Raw genomic sequence first — 14,718 nt, forward strand, 5'->3', positions numbered from 1 at the left:
TGCCACCATGCCTGGCTAATTTTTGTATTTTTAGTAGAGATGGGGTTTCACCATGTTGGTCAGGCTGGTCTCGAACTCCTGACCTTGTGATCTGCCCGGCTTGGCCTCCCGAAGTGCTGGGATTACAGGCGTGAGCCACTGAACCCAGCCAGAGCAAACTTTTAACACACTAAACAGCTATGATCCTTTGTTGACCATAACTCTAATAAATGTAAAGGAAGCAAGAAGACTTTTCAGAGCTTTCCCAATCAGTCAGAATATGCAATGGCTCTCTTAGAGGGAAGCATGGATGATAATAGGACACACTTTGTAGGTATCATGCAAATAACATTTTCTGATGAACTACATTAATTTAGGTATTCAACTGTGAGGTTGTAACACAATTATCTCTACTTTTATTTGAAGTACCACACATACTTGTATATTTGAAAGTTAGTCATATAGATTGGGTCATTCTTGTCACACCCAACTAAAACAGAGTCAAGAGCCACGAGGAGAAAAGCACTTAGGGCACAAAACATTGCTTCAAAAATGTAATCCACTGCAAGCTGGCTATTGAAGCTGGCGGCTGTAGCCTGAAACCAGGTTTACCTAATAGCTACTGAAATAACTTGCTGCAACTCCACCAGTCACGCACAAATCAGAGCTTGCCAGCTCGCCAAAACTTTACTAGTGCCGATTAATTTTCTTTCAAAACAATATGTAACATTGCTCCTTTTTGCAAGATGCCCAACCTTCTCTTTGTTCTTCAGACACACGGAAGAGCACCTCGTCTGTGTGTATGCCCCGAATTGCAATTCTTGCTTGCCAAATAAAATGTTCTAAATTTAGAGATTTATCTCTATATTTTATATGACTTTGACATACTTGTAGTTTTTGTTTGTTTATTTTGTTTGAGATGGGATCTTGCTCTGTCACCCAGGCTGTAGGGGAGCGGCATGATTATAGTTCTCACTACAGCCTCGAATTCCTGGGCTCAAGCTGTCCTCCTGGCTCAATCTCCCATGTAGCTGATACTATAGGTGTGAACCACCTTGCTTGGCTGATTTTTTTTTTTTTTAAAAGTAGAAATGAGATCTTAGTATGTTGTCTAGGCTGATATCCAACTCCTGGGCCTCAAGTGATCCTCCTACCTCAGCGTCCCAAAGCCCTGAGATTACAGTTGTGAGCCATTCACACAGTTTAAAAGTCAAATTGTCCTTCATCAATTTCCTGTATCCGCCTCCCTATCCCAAATCCTGCTCCTAGTTACAATCACTTGTAGCTTATTTAGCAATGTCCAATGGTCTTACTTTTAAATATCATATTTTGTTGTCTTTTTTTTTTTTTTTTTGAGATGGAGTCTTGCTCTGTTGCCCAGGCTGGAGTGCAATGGCGCAATCTCGGCTCACTGCAACCTCTGTATCCCAGACTCAAGTGATTCTCCTGCCTCAGCCTCCTGAGTAGCTGGAATTAGAGGTGCCTGCCACCACACCCAGCTAATTTTTGAATTTTTAGTAGAGATAGGGTTTCACCATGTTGGCCAGGCTGGTCTCAAACCCCTGACCTTAGGTGATCCGCCCTCCTTGGCCTCCCAAAGTTCTGGGATTACAGGCGTGAGCCACCACACCCATCCTTGTTGTCATTTAAAATTAATTTTTATTACTCATTATTTTTTATTTTCTGTTATGGAAAAAGAAGATTAAGCCGTATTATCCACCCACAACTTCCTTTCTCTCCAGCTTGCTATTATATGGTTTTATGGGACTTTGCGTTCAGCATGATTAGCAAGTTCAGAGGAAAGCATGTTTTTTGGCAGCCACCCTCCCTAATCCTCCAGCATGCAATCTGGCCCTATCTAACTCTAGGCGTCTTTTCTAGTATCCCTGGTACCCTGTGCTCCAGGCACAAAGGGCAGTTTACCCTTCTGAGTGCACCCTGGGGCCTCGAATCCTTTCCTTACCCAGGGCCAGTCGCACCCGCCTCTGCACCTTGCAGACCCCTCACCCCTTCAAGCCTCACCTCTTCAGATGCCTTCCCCACCTCGCCAAGTAGAGGCTGCCACTCCCTCACTGCACTCCCACAACACCATGCCAGTACCTCTGCCGTAGCAATTACTGGGTTAAAGAAGATTAGAGGCAAGATGGATCATTTAAGATTGTTTTCATCCTGTTATCTTTTTCCAAACCAGAGGTGGAAGAGACAAGACTAAAAGCTGAAGAGGGTAGAAGCAGAAAAACTAGCCTTGTTTTGTTTGTTTGTTTTTTTCTAGGAAGACTGAGGGAAATGCAAGCAGTACTCCTAGGGTCTCTATGCTCAGGTAGAGAGTTTGAGAAACATGTCTTAAGTCCATGGAGTGTATGACTGGTGCCTTCCCTCCCAATGTCCCCAGCAGTCACCATGGGCCAGTAGGCCTGACTCCTGAGCCAGCATCTGGTATCCTCACGAGAGTCACCTCCAGGAGCCCCAAGGGGAACCCGCTTGGTATCACACACCTTAGTGGCTTCTTTCCCTTCCTGTTTCACTTCTCCACCCTCTACAGGTAGTATTTCCTGGAATCAACTTCCAAATCATTGACTTACATGCTCCCTTTTTCAGAGTCTGGTCCTGGGAGAACCTAAGTTAAGAAAGCACTTGACTTCTTTCAAAATTACTTAAGGTAGTATGCACTATGCCTGGACCGACCTCACTCGGGTCAGGATTTGAATGTGCCTTCCTTTGCTGCCAGATGGGTAGCAAAGGCCATATCTTATTGATGTGACTCTTAACAGATTCTTTGTGAAATGAATAAATGTGTGGATGAACGAAAGATGTCCCATAGGAGCCATACAGTAATACAAGGGATTTCTAAAATTCAACAAGTTAGATTCCCTATTGCTTCTCTGTTTCAGCAAACATACCCACTCATCATGAACTGGCTCAGCTTAAGTAATGAATAGGCTCATTAAATATTTTAGCCATATTCACACTCCCTTAATGAGTTGTTTTTTCCGAACTTACATAGCATATTATTGGCTTTAAATATATTTTCACTATTTAAAAATAATAATAATGGTAATGTTTCAGCAGAGGAATTTTTAATTTAGAGTTTAATGATCCTAGAGACTCATTACTTTGCTTTCTTGAAATACAGAACCAAAACATTTTTATCTCATCCTAAATCACTTTTATGAAGCTAATTTTCTCCACCACTGAATTTAGAGGAAATCCTCTTAATTTGGAGCCAGACATTACGTAAGATGTGTTGTCTTAAATAGATAAGTAAATATTAAAATAACATTTTCAATATTATGGAGGATATTTAAATTGATATTTTAAAGAATCAATATATAGAAACTGAAAGGAATAAGTGTTATTTTTAGCTTGTCAGGAATCAAGTTTAAGACATTAAAAAAAAAGTATATATACATATATATATATACACACACACACATATTCCGCCAAAGATTGTTGATATCTTTCATATCACATGCATAGTTGGAAGGCATTATAATTTGGTGGCATCCAAAGCAAATGTTATTTGTCCTTTCTGTATCACTGCATGTGAACACAGCTTCAGGGATGGTACACTTCTTACTTTTTAACTAACATTCATGTGCTGCTAGGGTTTTGCTATAGGTGGAATATTTGTGTCTCTCCAAAATTCATATGTTGAAGCTGGCTCAATACCAAATGTCACAGTATTTGGAGGTGAGGATTTGGGGAGGTAATTAGGTCATAATGGTGGAGCCCTTATGAATGTGATTAGTGCCTTTATATAAAGAGACACATGGGAAACGATCTCTCTCTCCATGAACTGAGGACACAGTGAGAAGGTGGCCATCTGCAAACCAGAAGGAGAGCCTGAGACAGCAACTAAATAGGCCAGTACCTATGTCTTGAACTTTCCTGCCTCCAGAACTGTGAGAAATAAATGTTTGTTGTTTAACATACCAAGTCTCTGGTATTTTTAAAAATAGCAGCCTGAGTTAAATAGCAAGTTTCCAAGAGTGAACTTTCACATGAGGCTTACAGGAGGGCTCAGGAGGACTTGGCAGTGGGGATGGGGGTTGGTTCTCAGAAGACCATCTTGTCCCTGACAATCCAGCATTTGGTGAGTGACACTAGTCAGGTCACTTTTCTGGGCCTAAGAATCTCTAACTCCTGTAGATAAACGGTACAGTCTGCCCTTCACACTCTCTGAAATAGTGTGAGGGTGAGATGAAACACTGATATGAAAAATGCCTTAAAATCTGTAAAAACTCATACATGAGTAAATGTTTTGTTTATTCTAAGATTTATGTCTGCCCTTTCTGTCTTATGAAGGGAGAGACAATGAAGTATTTTAGGTGTAAGGGGAAGGAAGAAGAGAGATAAGTGAATACACATCTTATTGTATTGATTGAATGTCAAATCAACAGACACAGATTTTTCCCTTTGATTTCCACTGGTCATCCTCTCAGGTTCCTAGTTTCTCCCTACCTAACATAAAGGTTTGGAATGGTTTCTAAATTTTTTTGAGATACTATGAGGAAAGGTTTCTATTAAATTTATGGATAATTTTTAGAAGGAATTTACTAAATATATGTTGTGGTTCCTTTGGAAAAATTCATACTACAGAATTATGTTTATTTAGAATTGAAATTCCATTTTGGAATGTAAGCCCTTCTCATTTCTATCACACCTCAGTCATTTCTGTCATGAATAGTAGGCACCCCCTCAAAGCCGACAAAATTTTCTAGGCTGACAATGACTTGCTTCTTGACCAAACTCTAGTCAGGCTCCTCTGAACCCTTTTCTTGACTAGGCTTCAACCTTTGCCTATGAAAACTTGAAAACTTCAGACTCTCAGCACAGATGAGTTTGCTCACCTTCTGCACTAAGAGATTGAATAAACAGTCACATAGTTTTTAATAGCTCAAGCCATGCCCCTAGAATGATGACTCCAAATCCCGTAAGTTTTTGCCTGGAAAAGCTCAAGGCTTCCAAAACAATTCACTGTGTGTTCTAGCCACAACCTGCTCGTCTTTTAGGCTCTGTGGGAGGTTAGAAGTTAGCAAACCCAGATGGCCTAGGCACTTGGACCAGCCCCTGACTGATTTTTGTATTTTTTCACTTCTCTGACTCTACTGAGCCCCCACTGGCCCTCTTCCTACTCCCTCATTCTCCTTTTATAACACAAAGTCACCTCTGCACAAATCCGAGTTGAGTTCAGTTCATTCTGGACTCTTTTCCCTATTGCAATAGTTATTCCTGGTTAAACGCTGTCCTTACCACTTGAACTAGTGTCCTGCTTTGTTTATCTCTTGACAAGGCCCAGTGCAAAATGAAAACACAGGTCCCATGTTCAAAAAGCACAAAAAAGTGTTATTACAGGTGCTAGAATAAAAAGTTTTTTTCTTTTCATCTAACATCTATTTCTGAACTGGTTTTTGTTTTTGTTTTCATTTTGGTGTTTAATATTAAGTAAAGAAGAATTAAAATTTTAAATATTAGCATGAAGTTTATGCTTCATCTTTATACTGTGCAATGCCTGTTTTAAATGTAGGTGTAAAGCATTTAACTCTTATCACCTAAATTACACAAGTTATACTTGTCCATGTCTATACATTTCATTTTTGACAGAATAGTGAAAATACTTATGATGAGAGACCAAAATAGACACCTCATTATCAACTAAGATGGACTCTAAAGTTAAGGAAAGAAAAGTTACCTATGGGTTCAGGGTTCAGGGCAGCAGGCATGGCAACTCCCTAAATTTCTACAGCTGCAAGAAAAACCATGGTCTTGCTAAATTTGCTAAGAATAGGAGCTATTAAACAAATTATCACATTCTTCCTAACTCAGATTTATAATTCAGATCACTGCAACTCTGGACAGAGGACTGACCTTACAAATACTGTTTTCTGACAAGCAACTGCAGACCTTAAGCTAGTTTCAGCAGCTTACGGAAGCTGCACACGAACTGTTCCTGTGTCTTGTAGTTCACCTTTTGATGTAAAGAACCAAATTCCACCTCATTTGTTTGTTTGTTTGTTTTTTGAGATGGAGTCTTGCTCTGTCGCCCAGGCTGGAGGGCAGTGGCAGGATCTTGGCTCTCTGCAACCTCTGCCTCCTGGGTTCAAGTGATTCTCCTGCCTCAGCCTCCCGAGTAGCTGGGATCACAGGTGCCTGCCACCATGCCCAGCTATTTTTTTTTTTTTTTTGTATTTTTAGTAGAGACGGAGGTTTCACCTCACTGGTCATGGGGGCCTCAAACTCCTGACCTCAAATGATCCACCCACCTTGGCCTCCTAAAGTGCTGGGATTACAGGTGTGAGCCACCGGACCTGGTCCCACCTAGTTTTGATGCTAAAACTCCACTCCAAAGTAAACATGCGATGTACATTACATACATGTTTACCCGTTGCACATGTGCTTGCCTCCCCTAATGAGTATATCTAGCTTTCCCACTCAACACGCTGAATCCATGGGACTCTATTATGTAACACAGACCTTGCAGGGCATAAAACCCAAGCTGCCCTTTCGCTCTTCAAAGAGAGCACCTTCGATCCTCGCTACAAACTGTCTTTTCCTGATTTGTAAACTGCTATCACAAAAAAGTTCTCCTTTCTACTATTCAGCAATTCTGGTGGTCTTTTGGAGGACACATTGCACAAAATAACTTTCTATTTTGCTTCTTGATATGTGCACGTTCTACCAACGCTCTCTGCCTTTGGCTTAGCAACAAGTAAGGGAGAACTGAAAGGTAAAGGTACTCTGTGTTGCCCCTTTTCCCTTTTCTTCCCGTCATTATCTTCAGTGAATACAGGGAAGAGTGTAAGCAGGAAAGAGTTTGAGAGGACTCCTTGGTGGTTCGTGTTTCTTCACACACTTTCTGCCTTCTACTGGCAAGTTGTGGCTTGCAGGGAAAGCATGTCCTCTCCTGGCTCTCTGCCATAGACTTTATTTTTATTTTATTTTATTTTATCTTTTTGAGACAGAGTCTTGCTGTCACCCATGCTGGAGTGCAGTGGCGTGATCGTGGCTCGCTGCAACCTGTGCCTCCTGGGTTCGAGAGATTCTCCTGCCTCAGCCTCCTGGGTAGCTGGGAGTACAGGGATGTGCCACCATGCCCGGCTAATTTTTGTATATTTAGTAGAGATGGGGTTTCACCATGTTGGCCATGCTGGTCTCACACTCCTGACCTCAAGTGATCTGCCTTCCTAGGTTTCCCAAAGTGGGGATTACAGGCGTGAGCCACTGTGCTCGGCTGGTAGACTAGGCACTCACCTAGTCCTCACTTTGAATCTTTTTGAACTCCAGCATGGCACGGGTCTCCTGGAATTCTGTGGTCATGGGGTGTCAGTGGGCTGTATGCATGAATGAAGTTGCAAAGAGCAGCCCTGATCCCCTGTGCTCATGCACAGGCTCCATTGTCCCATTGCACGTCACTGACAAAGCACAAGTTCGGAGATAAAATTATTAAGAATTTCAAACAGTGACAGCAGAAAATTAAGCCAACTATGGGTGCTTCTGAGAGCCAGGCCACATGTGGCTATAAAGGTTGTGCAGCAAGCCGGTGCTAGCTCCCATCGCACCAATTGTTCACCATGTCCTCAAGACTGCATGACTGATTACAACTGTTCACTGGTTTCCTTTTCTGTTTAGAATACTCTCTGCTCTCTTCTCTAAGTGGCTACTTTATTCTAAACTGGCAACTCTACCCAAGAGATCATTCTTGATTCATTCATGCAGGTAGACTTACTAGTTGTTTCTCTTTTGTTCCAATAGCATTTAGACTGTTTGCCAATGATCACTTTCATCACTTACAATACTGTGAAGACCTGTGCATTTATACACAAGAATAAGCAAGAGTCCAGGCAAGGCTTTATTTATCATGATCTTTTCCCTTCTCCCTCCACCCACTGACCACATACAGTAGGAACTCCAGCGTTGGCTGAATAATAGGCTAAGGCTTTAAAATGACGAGAAACACTAGTTAGCATGAGTACAAATTACAATCTCAGGATCATTGACTCCAAATCGTCCTAATTTTCAATTTTTCATTTAGCAAACATTTATCAGGCTCTATTGTAGGCCCTCTATAGAGGAGAGAAGGACAGAGGCAAATCCCTGTCTCCTGGAGCTTATGCTTCTAGTGAAGCGAGGTGTGATGGTGAGCGTTCAGCAGTAGGTAATTGTGTGATGTGAGCTCAGTTAGTGCTACCAAGAGAAAGGAAAGATGGTCAAAGGATTGAGGGTGGCAGGTGCTGTTTAGACAGGGCTGTAAAGGAGGCCTCTGAGTGCAGGCAGGAAGAAGTGGGGCGAGCACATGCTCCCCTTCTGGGGGAGAGCACCCAGGCAGGCACCTGGGAGGAGGGACATGGTGGAGATACTTGAGGAGGAGCAAAAGGCTGAGCATGAAACTTTAAAGAGAAACAGGATGTTTGCACAGCTTCCAAAATATTTTCTCTTCACTATGATACTTTTAATATAGATCCATACACTCTCTGATACTCCTCCCTCCAGGGGTGGAGCTTGATTCTCCTCCCCTTGACTGCAGGCTGGCTTCTAACAAATGGGGCACAGACAGGGGAAAAAGAGCATCTTCACAGTGGAGAAACCTGTCATTTCCCCTCAGGACTTGGAAGATAATGTTCATCGCTTAATAGCAACTTAATGGGCAGTAAGGATTCTGCTGCCAATTTGGTTCTCATTCCCCCAGCTTCTATCTGAATACTATTAGCAGTTTTATTTGTCCTTTGGGTTCTTTTATTTCATCAGGATGTGCACAGGTGTTGGTCTGGGACTACTTATCCCAAGTGATATCTGATTAGTGATTTTAGTTTGGACATTTTTCCCCTCCAAATTTCATGTTGAAATTTGATCCCCAGTATTGGAGGTTGTGCTGAATGGAAGGTGGTTGAGTCATGGGGGGAGATTCCCCCATAAACGACTTAGTGCTGTCCCTGCAGCAAGGAGTAAGTTCTCTCTCTATTAGAACGTGAAAGCTATTTGTTTAAAAGTACATGGCACCTTCCCCTCTGTCTTGCCATGTGACATGCCAGGTCACCTTCTCCTTCTGCCACAGGTGGAAGCTTCCTGAAACCCTCCCCAGAAGCAGATGCTGAAGCCATGCTTCTTGACCAACCTGCAGAGCCATGAGCTTATTAATTATCAGCCTCAGGCGTTCCTTTATAGCAGCACAAAATGGACCAACACAATTAGCAATTTGAATTTAAAGACATGTATTTCAGCCTGGTGTGGTGGCTCACACCTGTAACCCCAGCATTTTGGGAGGCTGAGATGGGAGGATTGCTTGAGTCCAGGAGTTCAAGACTAGCCTGGGCAATATAGCAAGATCTCATCTCTACTAAAATTCAAAAAAATTAGCTGGGTGTGGTGTGCACACCTGTAGCCTCAGCTACTTAAGGGGTAGAGGTAAGCAGATCACTTGAACCTGGGAAGTTGAGGATGCGGTAAGCTGTAATCCCACCATTGCACTGCAACCTGGGGGACAGAGCAAGACCAAAGGAAAAAAAAAGAAAAAAAGAAAAAAAAGGACTTCTGTGTTTCTTTTGGTGGGGAAAATATTATTCTTATTTGATTTCTTTCCCTCTATTATTTCATTTGTTTTATCCTTCTAGAACTCCTTCTAAAAGCATGTTAGAGTTTGTGGATTTATCCTTCCTGCCTCATAAAATATTTTCCGATATTATCCATCTCTTTGTCTTTCTCTTTCATGTTCTTGGAGAAGTATTGACTTTGTCTTTTGACTCTGTATTTTAGATTATTAATTTACTTTAATCATGTCTATTTTTAAAACATGGCTGTTCTAATTTTTAAAAATTTTTTGCAATTGCATTTAAAAACATTTAAAGAGTCATGCTTATTAAAACATTACACAGAATTGAAACTTACACAGAATAAAATTTACCCTTTTTAGGGTATAGTTCTATGAATTTTGACAAAAGCATAGACTCACGGAACCATCACCACAATTAGGATATGGAATAATTCCATTACCCTAAATGACAATCACATTTTAAATTATTGTTTTGGTTCCTTTTTCTATAGAAAGTTGTTCTTTAAGCAAAGTGGGAGGCATCTCACCACCCAACCTCAAACTATATTACAAGGCTACAGTAACTAAAATAGCGTGGAACTGGTACAAAAAAAGACACATAGACCAATGGAACAGAGTAAAGAACTCAGAAATAAGACTGCACATCTACAACCATCTGATCTTTGACAAACCTGACAAAAACAAGCAATGGGGAAACGATTCCTATTTAATAAATGGTGCTGGGAGAACTGGCTATTCATGTGCAGGAAATTGAAACTGGACCCCTTCGATACACATATAAAAATTAACTCACGGTGGATTAAAGACTTAACTCAAGGTGGATTAAAGACTTAAATGTAAAACCTAAAACTATAAAAACCCTAGAAGAAAATCTCAGCAGTACCATTCAGCACACAAACATGGGCAAAGATTTCATGACAAAAACACCAAAAGCAATTGTGACAAAAGCAAAAATTGACAAATGGAGTCTAATTGAACTAAAGAGCTTCTGCATAGCGAAAGAAACTATCATCAGAGTGAACAGACAACCTGCAGAATGGGAGGACATTTTTGCAATCTATCCATCTGGCAAGGGTCTAATATCCAGAGTGTACAAGGAACTTAAACAAATTTAAAGACAAAAACAAACAACCCCATTAAAAAATGGGCAAAGGGCATGAACAGACACTTCACAAAAGAAGACATTCATGCAGCCAACAAACCTGAAAAAAAGCTCAACATCATTGATTATTACAGAAGTGCAAATCAAAACTACAATTAGAAACAATCTCATGCCAATCATAATGGCTACTATTAAAATGTCAAGGATCAACAGATGTTGGTGAGGTTGCAAAGAAAAGGTAATGCATTTACACTGTTGGTGGGAGTGTAAATTAGTTCAACCATTGTGGAAGACCATGTGGCAATTCCTCAAAGATCTAGAAGCAGAAATACCAATTGACCCAGCAATTCCATTATGGTTATATACCCAAAGGAATATAAATCATTCTAATATAAAGATACATGCACACATATGTTCACTACAGCACTATTCACAATAGCAAAGACATGGAATCAACCCAAATGTCCATCAATGATAGGCTGGATAAAGAAAATGCAGTATATATACACCATGGAATACTATGAAGCCATAAAAAGGAACAAGATCATGTCCTTTGCAGGGACATGGATGGAGCTGGAAGCTGTTATTCTTAGCAAATAAATGCAGGAACAGAAAACCAAACATCACATGTTCTCACTTACAAGTGGGAGCCGAACGATGAGAACACATGGACACATGGGGAGGAACAACACACACTGGGATGTGTTGGGGGTCCGGGGGAGGGAGAGTATCAGGAAGAATAGCTAATGGATGCTGGGCTGAATAGCTAGGTGATGGGTTGATCTGTGCAGCAAGCCACCATGGCATACATTTACATGTATAACAAACCTGTACGTCCTGCACATCCTGCACATGTACCCTGGAACTTAAAATGAAACTTGAAGAAAAAAAAAAGTTTAAAAAAGAAAGCTTTTTTTCTTTTTTAAGAACAAATTAATTTTGTTCTAAAATATTTTCTGTTTCCTGAATTATTTTAGGCTTTTCAGAATCAATTGCTTGGTCTGGTGATTCTCCACCCTCCCTTACAGATTGCTGATGTGGATTTCTCGGCAATTCGTCACAGATCCCTTTCTCTCTCCAGCAAGTCTCTCACTTGAGCAACAGCTGCATGCATGCAGGATCTGTGGAGGCGTGTGCCACCCATAAGAGGAGCAGGCTGTGTGGACGGCAGGCATCACTTTAGGGCCAGTGGGCACGATGTAGTCAGGCGGACTGAGGGTCCCAAAGGCAGCAAAGAAAAGCCACCTTCACTTGGGCTGTGGACTTACACTCTGGGCGAAAGTTCTTTTCTCTATTCTCTCTTTTATGCTTGTCATGAAGGACCAGAGGTTCTTGAGACACACGTTCCCTCTCTCAGGTATCTGCTCCCCATTAGAAACCTTCCTGAGACAGTAGTTCTCTTTCTTCTGATGCCATGTTTCAGCTGGAAAGCACTTGTTGAGACCCACTACTGACTGCTACTGTAGTCTGCGTGTGTGTTATGGGGGTGGATCTGGGGGCAACCGGTCCACCTGCTCCACAGGAGGTGCTCGTTATCAAGGCCCCAGATCTCTTGGCCTCGCCTAGGGGCTTAAGGTTCCCTGTAGTGCCGGCCTTTTCATCTTTTCTTCTGCCGCGTGGCTTGCACTATGGTTTCCTTTACACACCTCAATCTGTCCTCCAGGAATTGCTCAAAAGTTCTCTTCCATCCATACCTATTCCCTGTTTCTCAGCACTGTTGTGGATTTCTTGTTTCTATCCTTCCTTCTTTTCCATTGGCCTCCCTCTGTCCTTCTCCCCTCTCTGCCTCTCTCCCTTCTTTCCTCTGTTCCTTCTTCTTGTGTGTTGTGTCATTTTTAAGGGATTTGTGTTTGGAAAGAAATTGGATTCTGTTATCAGTCTACTATCTTAATCCAATCTTTATTGTTTGTTTGACACTTTATTTTGTCAAAGTCAAATAAAATAAAGAGACCAATCCCTAAAATGAAAATGCTTTATTCGGGAGGAAAGCATCACAGTTCAGGGCATACACGCAGACTGCAAGGTCATTAGTGAGTCTCAAGGAAAAAGAGGTTAGAGGTTTTACAAAAAGGAGAAATATTGTATATTGCTCTTTGAGAAATTTCATTGGCAGGTTCTGAGGAGCTGGCAAGTTCTGATTGGTGAGTGATGGCAGCGGGCAAAACTAGTCTTAGAGTTGTAACAGGTGTTTTGGTAATCATTAGATGAGACTTATTTCAGATTACAGCAGGCAGTTTCAGCTGCCAGGCTTGCAGAAAGTTACATTTATGGAGCAATATTTTGTGCCCTGAGTGCTTTTACCCTTGGCCTCTCCATTCAAGTTGTATGATAAACAAGAATGACCCACTTTCTATGATAAACTTTCACAATTTGTATACTCATTACAGAGGCAACCTAGTATAATGGTTGAGAGGTTGTACTGTGATACCAGACAGCCTGAGTTAGAATATCAGCTCTTTTGCATAATATCTGTGTGACCTTGGACAAGTTGCTTTATTTTTCTGTGCTTCAGTTTTATCTGTAAAATGGGATAAAAAATAAAATAGTTTCCTTTTTTTTTTTTTTTTTTTTTGACAGTTTTTTTTTTACACATTTTTTTTTTGAGACAGAGTCTCGCTCTGTCACCCAGACTGGAGTGCAGTGGCACGATCTCGGTTCACTGCAAGCTCCTCCTCCCAGTTTCACGCCAGTCTCCTGTCTCAGCCTCCCGAGTAGCTGGGACTACAGGCGCCTGCCACCAGGCCCGGGTAATTTTTGGATTTTTGGTAGAGACAGGGTTTCCATGTTAGCGAGGATGGTCTCGATCTCCTGACCTCATGATCAGCCTGCCTCGGCCTCCCAAAGTGCTGGGATTACAGGCGTGAACCACCGTGCCCGGCCAAAATAGTTTCCGTTTTTATCCTATTTAGTCCCATAGAATAGTCTTCCGTGAGACTGTTCTAAGGATTAAAAGTGAATATATGTAAGTCACTTAGAACATTGCCTGGCACACATTTTATTATTGTTTTATGTACTATGTTCTTAAAATTCAATGAGTTATCTCTTTAATTTTTTTTTAATGTTTGGTTTTATAAATTGCACCAACAATTCATTTTGTTTACTTATTCTTAAGGTAGAGCAACATTATTTGTATAAAATAGTTGCACAATATATCAACAACTGGAAACAACTCAAATATATAACAATTATAGAATTAATAAGTAAACCACAGAATATATTATTATAAAATAAAAGGAAGACATGGAAAAATAGATTCACGAAAACTTTTGCATGAAAAAAAGACAATAAAAAAATAGAATACTTAATGTTATTTTTCCACTGATTTTATATGTAACTTTGAGTTCTTAAAGAATGGAATCAGAAAAGTTGTACTTTATCACTTTTTAACATGGTGGATTATTATTTTAAAGGCAAAGGTAAAGAGAAGAGACACTGTGATTTATTTAATAACCATGACAATTTTCAGGTACCTCTAAGCTTTTCCAGTCATGGGCATAGACAATGCCTGCTTTCACCGAGCCTGTCTGGAAGCAAAGGCTCCGCTACCATAGTTACCACTGGGACCCACCCTAGTCTAAGGAAATGATTCCAAGACACTCTATTTTTCTTAAATGAAATAGCCCTTTGTGTCTCAACCTTTTGAAGGCAGCCCATCCCACCTATATTGCAACATCACAGCTAGAGTCAGATTTTCTAGCAAGATGTTTCCAGTGAAGAACATAGCTTTATTGTAGCTTAGATGACGAGACTTCAAAGAAGTCTGGAAAAGATGGCTCATATTAAACAATAGGCAATATAATGCGAAGTTAAAATAGAAATTAGGATACCGTTGGTGAAAAATATTTTAGGTTTTCTTTTAGGGCATGTACTGGGATAGGATGAGTGAAATATTTTAGAGAGTGTTTATTTCCTTCTGGTATAATTTAGGATCAGAAAACCAGCGAGATTTTATTTTGTTTTGTTTTGTTTTGTTTTGTTTTTTGAGATGGAGTCACTCTGTTGCCCAGGCTGCAGATAGTGGCACAATCTTGGCTCATTGCAACTTCCGCCACCTGGATTCAGGTGATTCTCCTGTCGCACCCTCCCAAAT

This window comes from Mandrillus leucophaeus, unplaced genomic scaffold (assembly GCF_000951045.1).
Source record: "Mandrillus leucophaeus isolate KB7577 unplaced genomic scaffold, Mleu.le_1.0 Scaffold458, whole genome shotgun sequence".
Taxonomy (NCBI): Eukaryota; Metazoa; Chordata; class Mammalia; order Primates; family Cercopithecidae; genus Mandrillus; species Mandrillus leucophaeus.